The 12416-nt window shown below is 49.3% G+C and overlaps 1 protein-coding gene and 1 long non-coding RNA gene across 8 annotated transcripts in view; one reads left to right on the forward strand and one right to left on the reverse strand.

Annotated features, from left to right (window-relative positions):
* Positions 1-12416, forward strand: part of GNG7 (G protein subunit gamma 7) — a 77620-nt gene that overhangs the window by 17033 nt on the left and 48171 nt on the right. For 3 of the 7 annotated variants that reach the window (XM_074809024.1, XM_074809029.1, XM_074809025.1), the window contains one exon: positions 7001-7077. The exons of 2 other annotated variants lie outside the window; for them this stretch is intronic. The gene's annotated coding sequence lies outside the window, so the exon portion shown is untranslated. The remainder of the gene's footprint in view (positions 1-7000; positions 7078-12416) is intronic. 2 more of the 7 variants (XM_074809028.1, XM_074809026.1) reach the window with 1 other exon arrangement.
* Positions 661-3790, reverse strand: LOC141916269 (uncharacterized). The gene is made up of 2 exons (XR_012621093.1): positions 3302-3790; positions 661-1181 (listed from the first exon to the last, which is right to left on the reverse strand). It is a non-coding gene; the product is annotated as an uncharacterized LOC141916269 (long non-coding RNA).

Below are 12416 nucleotides of genomic sequence, written 5' to 3' on the forward strand. Positions count from 1 at the left end.
GATTTTCTTACTGCTATTCTTAATCTGTCCTCTAAAAGGAGGAAAAGGTGATTTTTTGGATGAAAGTAAGTTGGAAAGTCCAGAAACGTATCTAGCGTATCTCCTAGCAAAAGAAGGCTGTTGCTATAGCACATTTTTGTTCCATTAGTGTTTGTACATTTTTAAATTTAATTTTCCAAACAGCTTAAGGAAATTGGCATCCCATAAGTAAAACTTTTAAAAATAGCTTTGTTACGGCTGAAATAAGTCCTGTTATTTCCATGGACTGCTGTCCTGAGTGTATTACTGGCTCTCGAAAACCTTGGAAGTGTTTAGCGTGATACTGCTGAGAAGAGTTGTGACCCCAAATATTTACTGAGGAATTGGTTTGTCCCATTTCTTCAAAGAATGAACTCTTGCAAATGGAATGCTGCTGTCTGCAAGGTTTATTTTAAACTTTTTCCTCTTTTGCTTAGAGGAAAAACAAAGCCTGAGCAGGAATGCACGATCGTGCAGTAACCGTCCCTCTGAGCACCCCCGGACTGCTCGGAGCGCGCTCCGCTGGCTGCAGGCTGGCCGGGCGCTGGAGTCCCACGCTGTGCTGCTCCGTGCCACCCCTCCGTGCTCACCTCTGCTCCTTTTCCTGAGATCGACGAGTGTTTGAGGCATTTCACACTTCAGTTATGAATTACTCTTTATTTTTACCAGGCTCTGTGGTCTGGAGCTGCACCTTCCCCCCGCCCCGTGAAACAGCTCACGCGTAGATGCCTTTGTGCGTGGTGCTGGGCTCTGCTCTGTGCTCGTGCAGCTGCTGCAACGCTGCCCCTTGCTCTGCTCCAGGACCCCGCAGGAGCTGAGCTTTAGGGGAGCAGCTGCTGGTCAGACTCTGCTTCTGGAGGGGCTTTAAAGTGACAAGTGGAGTAGCAGGGGTCCTGTCAAATGGTTTCTGCGGCCTTTGAGCTTGAAGCATAGATCCCTTGAGGTGTCAAGCACTGCGGGATGAAGGGAAGGCCCTTTTTGCTCGCCTCTCCTCCAAGCCTTCCCTTTTTAGGACTTAAAAAATGTTCCAGAGCAAGTTGCCAGAACAGACTTCCTAGCAACTTCACAATTAGCGATTTGCTTCCAAAAGCAAATGTGCGCTGGCTGTGGCAGCTGTTACTTAGCAAAAATCCTGGGCTGTGTGCTGGAAAATGGCAGGAGCTCTGTGGACAAGGGAAAAAGAATCTGCTCATCCCTTGGAGGAATTAATGGGAAAAAGTTAAACTTTACAGGCTCTCCCTTTACCGTGGCTATTTTGTGTTGGTTGTCCAGATGCAGTTGTTTGATAATGATTTACTATTTATAGACCCATATTTTTAGAGATATGACAAAGCCTACCTCTGGACCAAGCTCTTTTGCCTATTATTAGAGTACTAAGTAGCAGAATTAAAGCTGCCATTGCTTATCCCATTAAGGTTATTTAATTTCGAGTGTGATCTGAGCAACTTCACCTTCAGTAACACGTTTCTCTCCCTTTAACTTCACTAACGTCAGCACTGGGGGAACCTGAACTTCTGGCCTGGGTCTGCGCCCTGCCTGCCCGCAGTGAGGAGACGCGCCACGCGGCCCAGCAGGTCGTTACCTCGTGTCATTGCAGCACTGCTTAATTGCAGCGCTGCTCTGAATCACAGTCTCGTGCTGATGCACCTCGGTGTCGGTTCGTTATCTGTCGGTCAGCAGTACCTGCCAGTAATGCTTTAATTTAGCCCTGTGGTACGGCATGTAACAGTTCCCACGTTGCTTGATTAGGGATCCACCAGGCATCTGAAAAGGAGCCTTTTGCCATTTGACAGCTTCGTTTCCCATGAGCCGTTCTGCGTTACCCAACGGCGCTGAACGAGGTCGCGTCGTCCGCTGGGCCGGGGAGGCCAGAGCTCTGTCCCGGGAGCACACGGCGCGGAGCGGAGCAGGGCTCCCCTCGGGAATGGGATGCTGACTGGCTCTGGTTGTTTTTTTTTTTCTAAAATGCACGGGCTCTTTAGTGCTCAAAATGTTTGAATTCCGACAGCAAAATGAGCAGACCGCAGGCTGCAGTTACTCTTCGGAGCCCGTGTAAATGCAGTTTTTTTCTAGTTCTTACTTTAACACCCCGAGTCAGTTTGTCAAGAACATTACACATCAACCTTCATTTGCAAAGGTGGTAGGGTTGGTGTCTCGTTCACTGTATGAATGCAGCGTCTTTCACGTTTACGCTTTTTCATGTATTGAAGCATTCTTTAAAAATTTTAAGGACTGGTAGCACAATCAGCAGTCACCTGCTACAGAAGGATGAGGTTTTGAATCTTGTATTCCTAAGTTCTCTCTGATCTTTTCATAGAATGTTTTATTAATCACAGACTGGTTTGGGTTGGAAGGGATCTTAAAGGCCATGCAGTGCCACCCCCTGCCCCGGGCAGGGACACTTTCCACTAGCCCAGGTTGCCCAAAGCCCCGTCCAACCTGGCCTTGAACCCTTCCAGGGAGGGGGCAGCCACAGCTTCTCTGGGCAACCTGTGCCAGGGTCTCCCTACCCTCACAGGGAAGAATTTCTTCCTTGTATCTCATGTAAATCTGCCCTTTTTCAGTTTAAAACCATTACCCCTTGTCCTATCCCTAGCATGGGACCTCCCCCCTTTCCTGTAGCCCCTTTCAGTCCTGGGAGGCCGCTCTAAGGTCTCCCCGGAGCCTTCTCTTCTCCAGCTGAACCCCCCCAACTCTCTCAGCCTGTCCTCACAGGGGGGTGCTCCAGCCCCCCGAGCATCTTCGTGGCCTCCTCTGGCCCCGCTCTAACAGGCCTGTGTCCTTCTGATGTTGGAATATAACCACAGTTGGAATAGTTGATAGCATCGGCCTCCTGCCCACTCCACGATCTGCCGGATCTTGGAGTGTCCGAGGGAAGTATAGCAAGTTCCTCCTGCCGGTGAGCTTGGCTGGTCCTCGTGGAAAGGCTCTTCTGCAGAAACTGCCTCCCACGGGGTTCCTGGCACCACGGGGCTGCTGGTGGGCTGGAACGGAGGATCTGGCTTCCTTCCAGCCTTGCCCTGACTTTGAGGGAACATTGGCAGCTGCAGGCTCCGGCCCTGCGAGATGCTTTGCATTACCAACTGTTGCTGCTTCCAGTTAGTTGGGAAAGGAATTCCCCTCCTTGCTGCCCACACCCACTTCAAGGTATCTGTTAGAGTGTTGGTACTTGCGAGCCGCTTGCACGGTCGCAGAGCCAGGTTGAGCAAGGGGTTCTGGCCAGCACCGTAAACAGGGCATAGGTCAGGAAGGTCCAAAGACAACAAGGGGGTTTTTTCCAAACCTGTTGGTGTGACAAATTCCCCTGACGAGTGGCTGTTTCTAATGAGAGTGGTAGAGCTGCTCCGAGTCTTGCACGACGACTTTTAGGTTCTTTGTTGAGGCCTTGTTGCCAGCAAGTGCTGGTGTGCAATATCCGCCTGGAGGAAATTGCAGCCTGCTTATCGCCCGGGTAGGAAATGGTTCGAGGGGGAGCTGGGGGAGCGCGGCTGGCCACGCACGGAGAGGGCTGTGCGGAACAGCCAGCGCTGCGCTCGCCCCGCCGCGGGCCAGCTGATTTACTGACGAGACCTTTGGCCAGCCGGGAAGCGCCGGCCGGCGTAGCCCGACGAGGCAGCAGGACCGTGGCCAGTTTACCTCCTTGGCTCTAGCGCTCTTGTTTTCGATGTCGGTAAACAGGAGTATGTGCGGTCACGCTTCGTCCCGCGAGCTCGGTCACGCTGCTGGATATCATGTTCTTTACCTTTGCACTGGGAGAAGCGTGGAAGGAAGGAGGGGGCAGAGTTTATTCCAGCACACTGAGGTCAGGCTTGTTTTCCCTCTTTGAGCAAGAACAGACCAGCCCCTGGAGTCAGATTCTGCAAGCCTGTAAACAAAAGGCTCGTTTCTGCGGAAAGCCAAAGATGGTATTGTGTTCATCTGGAAAGTTGTTGGGTTGTTTTTTTCCCTGCTGCAAACTGTTCCTTGTGTATTAACTTCCAGTTCAAAAGTCTGTGCAGGAGAAACGCTGGGGTTGTTCATCAGGCACAGTTTGGGGTGTCTGCAGAGCTGGTACTGGTGGCAAACTGGGGGAGAGGGAAGCTGGGAGGAGCCCAGGCAAGAGGCTGCTCCTGCAGCAGTGCTGGCCCATGTTAGTTTGACTCCAGCCTAACAGCCTTCCAGCACGGGGCCTGCCTACGGGCACGTCTCCTGCCCAGCTCGCTTTGGAGAGGCCAGAAACCAGTACTGCAGAGCTGGGCTGGCTGGGATGCTGGGGGGTTAAACGTCCTTGTCAGAATTCTAGTGTGTGTCACAGGGAGGGGGGTGGTGGAGGTGTTATTCCCACCTTCGGCATGGGAGCTGCTCAAGGACTGCCTTCAGCTGCAGAGACTTCTGCTGTGGTTCTGGAATACTCCTGAAATAGTGCCTGCAGAAAACCTAAACAGCTCTTAAAATGGTGACGGATTTAAAAAAAAAAAATCAATTAAAATTGGCAGCCCAGAAGGCTCCGTGTTGTTAAAACAAAAGGAAAGAAAAAGCAGTCAAGACAGGTGCACTGACAGTGTTCAAGGAAGAACAATACAAATAAAAATTAAGAATGTGTGTACTGTCATTTCAGGTTTTCACTTCAGTTACAGCTTCAAGACTTCATTGAGTCAAAAGGTAGATTTGGTTTTGGGTGTCTTGTCTCTGAACGAGGCGTCGAGCGCTCTCCTGCAGCTTGGAGGTGGTGACTGATTCCTGTAGCAGCTTGGCATTTATCAGCTCTTACAGAGCACCAGAGGCACTTAAACAACTGCACATACTTCACGGGGCCAAGCTGCTTGCTATTTAAATCTGTTTGCAATTTAGAAGCCGTAATTATTTTTTCATGCTATGAAATCACGTATAGCTGGAAGAGTTGGGAGGCAACGGAGTGGGGATTGCAGCTGAAGGCTGGCTCAGCGCAGCCTGTGATTTATGGGGGCAAATTCATCTTTTTCAGCAATTAGCAAGATATTGGGAAAGTAATGGTAATTTATTTCCGTTGGGAAAGGCACGCCATCCTGTGTGGGAAGGGCTGAAGAGCGTATTGACTTCCTGAGGGCCAAAATTCCTCCAGAGTGCTCATTGCACCCCTTTTGTGTAGCAGCTTGTTAACCTGGGCTGCAGGGAGAGGCAGAGCTGCGTCTCCGTGCGCTGGAAGCGCCTCCTCGGAGGCAGAGCGAGGGGCCCCCGGGGCCCGCTGCTCCTGGGAGCTTGTTTTTCCGTGTTCCTGGTGGCCTTTCTTACCTGCGGGACCCCTCAGGTTTTTCAGCTCCGCAGTCCTCTCTCCCATACCGTATTCTGAGAGGGCTGGGCCGCTTCATCAACAAAATCCCCCGAATTTCAGTCCCTTTGGGTTTATTCCTGAATTCTGCCGGGGATCAGGCAGGCCCGTGCTGCTTGAGCAGGAGCGATGGTGCTGAGCAAGGCCCCAGCTTTGGCACGTGCTATTTCGGGCTGGGAGGAAGGCGCAGGCTCCTCTCCACCTGCTCTGCTCTGCTCTGGCCAGAGCCTCGCTGGGCTGTGGAAATCTCCCCTCGAGCAGGGGCAGTGTGAGGAAGCAGCAAGTGGCTTTCAGACCCTGGAGGGGTGTGTGGGTGCGGGTGGGCTGGGAGCTGTGTGGAGGCTGATCGCAAACCTTGTGCTGTTTGCTCGGTGTCTGAAGTGTTTACGCCTTTACCCCGTGCTCCTTTTTGGTCTTTTGGTCTCCTAACCGAACGCAAGTTCTTCTGTTTCATAGTAAGGCTTTTTCTCTTGCTCTCACCTTCGTATTTGTGTGGAGAGCTGGCCTTCGCCGCTCTTGTTTGGAATATGGTATTTGTGAGAATTGCTAGTCTAAAAAAAAAAATAATTAAATATTGATTTTAAAATTATTGTTTTGGCAAGAGAGCTATTCCTTACCCTTTGATTTACTGAAATCTGAGGAAGATGGAGGTGAAAGGGGCAAGGCAAGCCATGGCCTGAAACCCAGTGGAGAGTAAATGACGTGGGTTTTACTCCTTCTAAAAAAAAAAAAAAAAAAAAAATTGTTTGTGTTCAGACAGTAAGTGGAGAAAACAAGCGGGGTTGGATTTCAGCTCAGATGGATTCTTGGAATTAATCCATAGCGCTCGCTCACAGGAGCGTTGACTTCAGCGGGTGAGCTGGGCTGACCGGAGGAGGGTTGAGCAATGCCTTCCTGGTAGGCAGGAAGCCTGCGGAGCCGGGTAACGTGCTGTGGCGGGCGCATCCCCGCGTGTGAGAAAGCTAAACATGCCTTGGTTTTTCTCAGGGTGTTTTTAATGCTTTCTTCAGGACAGCTTATTGCTAGACCTTTTTTTTTTTTTTTTTGGTGCTTGTTTCTTGAAAACTAAGCTTGGCAGTATGTGTTTAGCCACAGGACTCTGCTGGCTTCTTTGCTAAAACACTCCTCTGCAGCGTTCCCCCCAAAAATACAAAGGTGCAAACGCCTCTGCCACCACGGGGGGGCTTAAGCTCAACATCTGTTGCCTGTAGTCCAGTAGTTAGACTGCAGTGAAATCTAGAGCAGGATATTTAAGTGAACTCTCATCCAGCAGTTGAAGTCTGATGCCACACATTCACGTTCAGTGTCTGAAATACCCAGCGTGACCTCCAGGTCATGCGTGTTATTTATAAAAACAAATGAAAATGGGTTGCCTGTCAATGCCTGTGTCTGTTGTGTGCAACAAAATAAAGATGTGCTTGGAAACACTACAAAATTCAAACAAATCACTGTTTGTTTCAAAACATACCTGGGACATTGAGTTCTTGGTGAGGAAAACTGCTGTCAGTAAAACCAGACGACGGCAGCGAACGCAGCGCCCAAACTTATTGCACTAATTATTGAGGTAAATATTGCTACAGTGAAACTGCAGTCAATGGAGTAAAATCTATTATTTCAAATTATAACTTCGTTAATAATGCACCATCTGTTCAGTGTATCAGTGACGGATCTCCTGAATTCCCGTTTCCTTTCCAGAAGGAACCCAACCGGGATCCCCGGCAGCCACGCGCCCTACGAGACAGTAGCCGAAACTGCTCCGCTGCAGTAAGAAGGTGAGCGAGAAGAACTCGACCCTTGTGAAACTTGCAGTATCGTTTCATTATTAATTTACTTTCCACTGATGGTTTAAGCTTTACCTGCTACAGGGAAAACGCCGCAGCAGTTCAGACCGTTGTGGTGTTTGCCCAAGAGCGTTAGCTGTTTGACTCTTCGTGCTCCTGCTGGTCGGAGACAAAGGCTGGTGATTACTCGCTGCCCACGTGGAACAATGTTCTGCTTGTTATGTAACAGTAATCCACCTCCTTAATTAGGGAAGAAGATCTATAGATTCCAAAGAAGACATGTCCCTCTTAGTCAGAAGGCGTGAGGGGTGTGTGGGAGCCTTTGTTCTCGCTGGGAGCCAAGGGAAGCAGCAGGCTTTAGCTGCTGTAGCTGGATGATGTTCAGTTGCCTTTTTTATCTGGCTTTTGCTGGAACGTCTGTGTGTGTTAACCAGCAGCAGACGAGCAGGAGGTGCTGCAGATGATGGCTTTTTCATCCTGTGTAATAGCGGTTTTGCTCAGTGCTGGAATATTAGATGCTGCAAATGTCCTGTCTTCTCCCAGCCCTCTAAGCAGAGTGGTCGAGGGTAGAGGCAGGAGATGCCACACGTGATTTAAGGTGTGTGCCTCACTTGTCCTGTGCTGTTCTCCCTCATCTTTGGCTTCACATTGATCCCACTGAAGATGCTACTTTCTGGAAGTGCGTGACAACCGTAATGATTTTTGTCCGTTCTGCTGAGGACAGTTCTTGCAAATCACCTTGTATTCCATTAAAATTATTAAATCATCGGTTCCAATCTTCCCTATACAAATAATCAACACTAGAACATTGTCTGGTAGTGCTGACTAACAAACCCTGTAATTAGTAATCTCCAGTTAATGAAGCAGCATGGTGATTAAAGCCTCATGACTTTTCCATAGAAGAAATAAGTTAAATATCAGTCGTGCTGTTTTAAATTGCCCTAGAGCCCGTGTGATCTCAGAGCACAGAATAAATCAATAGTACTGTCCTGAAAGTTTTAGGCTAGTTCTTCCAATTTGTTGATACTTTCCCTGTGTGCCCCCAAATACAATATTTAAATTTGATTTTGGAATGATGCCTGCAGCTATAGTTCACCTCCTAATAAGCCGCACTGCATAAAGGAGACGGGCCACGCTGAACAAGTGAACTCCAGTGTGCTTGAGGGAGATGATGGTGAGATTAAGCTTGGTGTTCGGTCTGCACCGACTTCCTAGAAACAGCATTTTACCAGCCTATTTCCACTGCTTCCTTTTCCAAAATAGCTTCTGCAGTTTTTCACAGCTCCTTGGCTTCACGTATCTCTTTCTTCCGAGCTCTCGACTCTGGTCTGCCGTGCGGGTGGCAGTTCTGCGACACCGCGCGTGACGCGATGCAGTTGGGTCTAACCACATCCCATTTGTCCGTCGTTTCCCTGCTGGTCACCAGATGCTGACTTATAAGTGCAGCTGCTTGTATGAAATAATTCTTAGGAGGCTTTAAAGAAATGATATCTATTGCTACTTGGAACACTCAATAGCTGGAAATTTCACAGGGGACACGGACTGCGGTACACGGGTGTTGGTGTCCCTTTCTCTGGTCACCTCCGTCTTCGTAGTGTAATCCTTGGCACGAGCGCTTTCTGTGGAGCCTCAGAAGTCCCGTCGTGCATCAGCAGTCCTTTTGTGAAATCCTATATTTCCTGTCCCATGTGTGAAATACCGGCAAGGTAAAGGAACTTAAGCTTGGTGAGATGACTAACCCATAGCTGAGAATAGAGTATCTTGCTCACATAGCTCTGTTGTCCTAGAGATGGATTATCTTTAGATCAAGGGTGCTGTATTTCAAAGAAGAGGAGGAGCGTCGCTTGCTTCTATTAGTGTCCCCGTTGGAATTGACGGGGCAGGAGGCTGAGCGCGTGTTTCAAACCTCCCCGTTTTCGGGAGGCGTGTGATGTCCCCGCTGGGGCTGTGGGGAGAGGCGGCTCAGGCTGATGCTGCTTTGGGGCTGGAGGAGAAGTTGGGCAGATGATGAACGGTGGCTGTTGTGCTGCAGTCGCTCGGATGAGCTGACATCTCTGGGACCCCAGAGCCAGTGGTTGCGTGTCCGTGTGTGTCGCAGAGGCTTCTGGAGGTGGAAATGGTGGCTAAATACACACCTTAGTGCCTTTTGGGTACCTGAGCCTCTAAAACCCGGTTTGGTGGGAAAAACTGCATCTGTCACTGCCTGCAGTGAGCCGGTCTGAACTGCAGAGGTCTCTGTTAAGCCACCTAAGCCTTTGGAGTAGTTTAAATTTGAAAGCTGCTGTTATGCTGAGGCCTGTTAGTATTAAATAATGTATATGCATTTTAATCAGAGAGACTGTCACGCTGCCGTTGCTTTAAGTGCAGCCGCAGCGAACAGCGCGGTGCCGCCAGCACAGAGCAGCAGCCGCCGCAGGGCACACGAGTCCTCGCAGCTCTCCCTGGAGCGCTTGGAAGAGTCAGTTTAGGCTTTGTGACGAGGAGGAGGATGGCTTTTCTCGCTCCTCTTCCTGCTGAGCCCAGCTCTGCAGAGCAGTTCTGCTCCAGAGATGCCTACAACAAGCGAGGTTCCTGCCGCCGCGGTGGGTGTCGGCAGATGGCAGCACCCTGCCCTGCGCCGGCTGTTATTTCTGGCTGGGAGATTCCTCGGTCCCCTGGATTCAACACCACAGTCTAGACTTACTGACAGACAGGATTTTTCTCCTGTTAGGTAAGCAAGATGTAGACGCCCATTATGCAAATTCTCAGCCATAGTGTCCCTCTGTAACATTTTTCAAATTGTCTAAATAAGGTGCTGTTTCACACAAAAATTTGCAGCGAGGCTTTTGGGTAGCTTTCAGCTGCCTTCCCCTCTAGGCATGATTTTTTTCCTTGAAGACAGCAAATCAGTGCTTTTTGCCCGGAGCAGTTGCCCAGAGATGGAGCAGTAGGAAGAGGCAGGCTGCATAAAGAGTGTTCAAATAAGGAACTTAATGGCCAGGAGCTCTTGTCCCCGGCACTGCAGCCTGTCCATGCAGGCTTCTGCAGGGATTCTAGTAAACAGAACACATTTTTTTGCTTTCTGAGCACTCCAAGTGTACTTCCTGGGGAAGAGAAGGGTTGGAGAGTGCAGTGACCCAGTGCCTTTGCCCATGGGGCTGTCAGATTGGGACGGAGGTGTTGCCCTGTTCAGCGGCTCGTCTGACTCATGCCCTTCGCTCCTGGGCTGGAGGAGGTGGGGATTGATCACGACTGATTGTCCAAAGTGGCTGGAAATGTCTGTGGCATTTTTACTCTTTCTTTTTTACCAGAGAAATTAAATGAGCCTTTCAGGCCTGATGACTACTGACTTATCCTTGCAGCTGTAGACCAGAGAGGCTCTTGTCACGTACTTGTTATATCAGCCCTAATTTCTGAGCACGTAGTATTTCTTCAAATGTTTTATAATGTGGTTCTGTAACTATTATCTGTCCTTCTGCCCCCAGTCTGAAGTTGCTTTAGACTCTTCAAGCCTCAGAGCACACGGTTTGACACAAATAGCTGGGAAGAGATGACTGGAAGCTTAATAAGACGCTCGTTGGGTCAGTGTATGGCAGCCAACCAACAAGGCAGGTTTTCAAAGTGCTGTTCGTACTGCATGGTGATCACATCTCTTCTCGAGAAAACATTGGAAAGCTTCCTCATCTCGAATTCGCTGCGCAGGCACATGATTTTCTGGGAATTAGCTTGAATGCACTGCAGAATGGTTCATAAATACCTACATGGCCTAATATTAGATAATGGAAAAACAAGTACAGCGGGGGTTTTGTCAGTTTTCTCCATGGTGGCCCTTCAGCCAGCCCTGGTGGCCCGTCTATTTATACCAGCAGCTGCCAGCTTTGATGTTTCTAGTCCTTACCTAAAAGAGGAAAACCATTTGTATTTCTTAAGTTGCAACATTACTCCTGTTTTACTGAGTGTTATTTGTTTTGGGGCATAGTTAATTCTGTAAAGAATTTTTAAAGCTGTTTTCAGGGGAAACAATAACAGGCTGTAGGCTGTGGTGTCTGCAGAGCTGGTGTTCGGGCTGGTGTTGATAGCCAGGAGCAGGAGTTTTGTCCTTTGCCCTCACGGTGCTGGGTGGGACTCTCCCTTCCCGTCATGTGTGCCGTGACCCCATCCCTTCCTGCGTGGGAAGGCTCCTCCTGCGCTGGGGTTCCCTGAAATGTGCTCTGCCCCGCAATGGCTTATTGCAGCCCCCAATTACTGTCGATGACTGGCGATACGATCTTTCATCTGCAACTTCCCAATACATCTGTGCTCTTGGTGACTTGCATGAGTTGAAACGTCTGCCAGCTTCCAGCAGCATTATATAAACCATCTCCAGCTCGCCTTCTCATTTTGAAAGCGTATCTTAACATTTCTGCTGTAAGATCTGAGATAATGAAAGGGGGTGAGCGTTGCTGAGTCAGTTCTTACTGGCTCTGGTTTTTGTCCTTCCTGCCCTCCCACATGCTCCACCTGCGCACCGAGCTAACCTTCAGCAGCGACAGCCCCCATGGGCTTTCCTCTGAACAGCTAGCAGTAAACAGAGCCTGCGTTCCTATTCTCCTGCTCCTTGGCCCGAGATAACAACCTCAGTTTTTTGGAAGAGCCGTGGTTGAGGAGCGTTTGGAGATCTGGGAAGGAAAAAGGGGGTCCCTGAAGTTTGGGCAAGCCGCTGCTCTGTCCAAACTGGCACACAGCCAGGATGATTAAATCAGCCTTTCCTTTGGAACACCTAAACTCTGGGTAAACACAAATATATCCTTACGGCTGTTTGCAGCTGCAGAGCTGAGGTTTCATTGTTTGACAGTATTGTATGCAACCCGGAGGTGCTCCACGTTGTCATCTGCCGGCCCGGGAGCTGACCGAGTTAGTCACACGTGACTGAGCAAACCTGACATTTGGGCGTGCGAGATGCTGAGGGACATGCAAGATGTTACCCATCACTGTTTAGTGAGATGGTAATGTGGCATCTATTGTGCAGGTCATATAAATATTGAATTTGGTAGTGTTTTGGTTTTTTCTTTTTTTAGAGAACCATTGTGCTCTAGCACTGCTCACGGTATCACAGTCAGTGAGCCTCAGAGCTGGTCTGTGCCTAAACCAGGTTTGTCTGGCTTGTAAGAAATTCTTTGAAGTTTAGAGCTGCCTAAGCACTTTTCTATCGATGTGCAAAAATGCTTACTGTGATTTTTAAACTAAACCTTTTATTTTCTGGTGAGATAGGAAGCCCTGGTTGTGGGCTAACTGGAAGAACAATTCAGTCCTGTGTGAACTTGTAGACAAGATGGGGAAACGATCTGTCCTGCTGTGAAATTCGGTCTGTT

This window comes from Strix aluco, chromosome 29 (genome assembly GCF_031877795.1).
Source record: "Strix aluco isolate bStrAlu1 chromosome 29, bStrAlu1.hap1, whole genome shotgun sequence".
Lineage (NCBI taxonomy): Eukaryota > Metazoa > Chordata > Aves > Strigiformes > Strigidae > Strix > Strix aluco.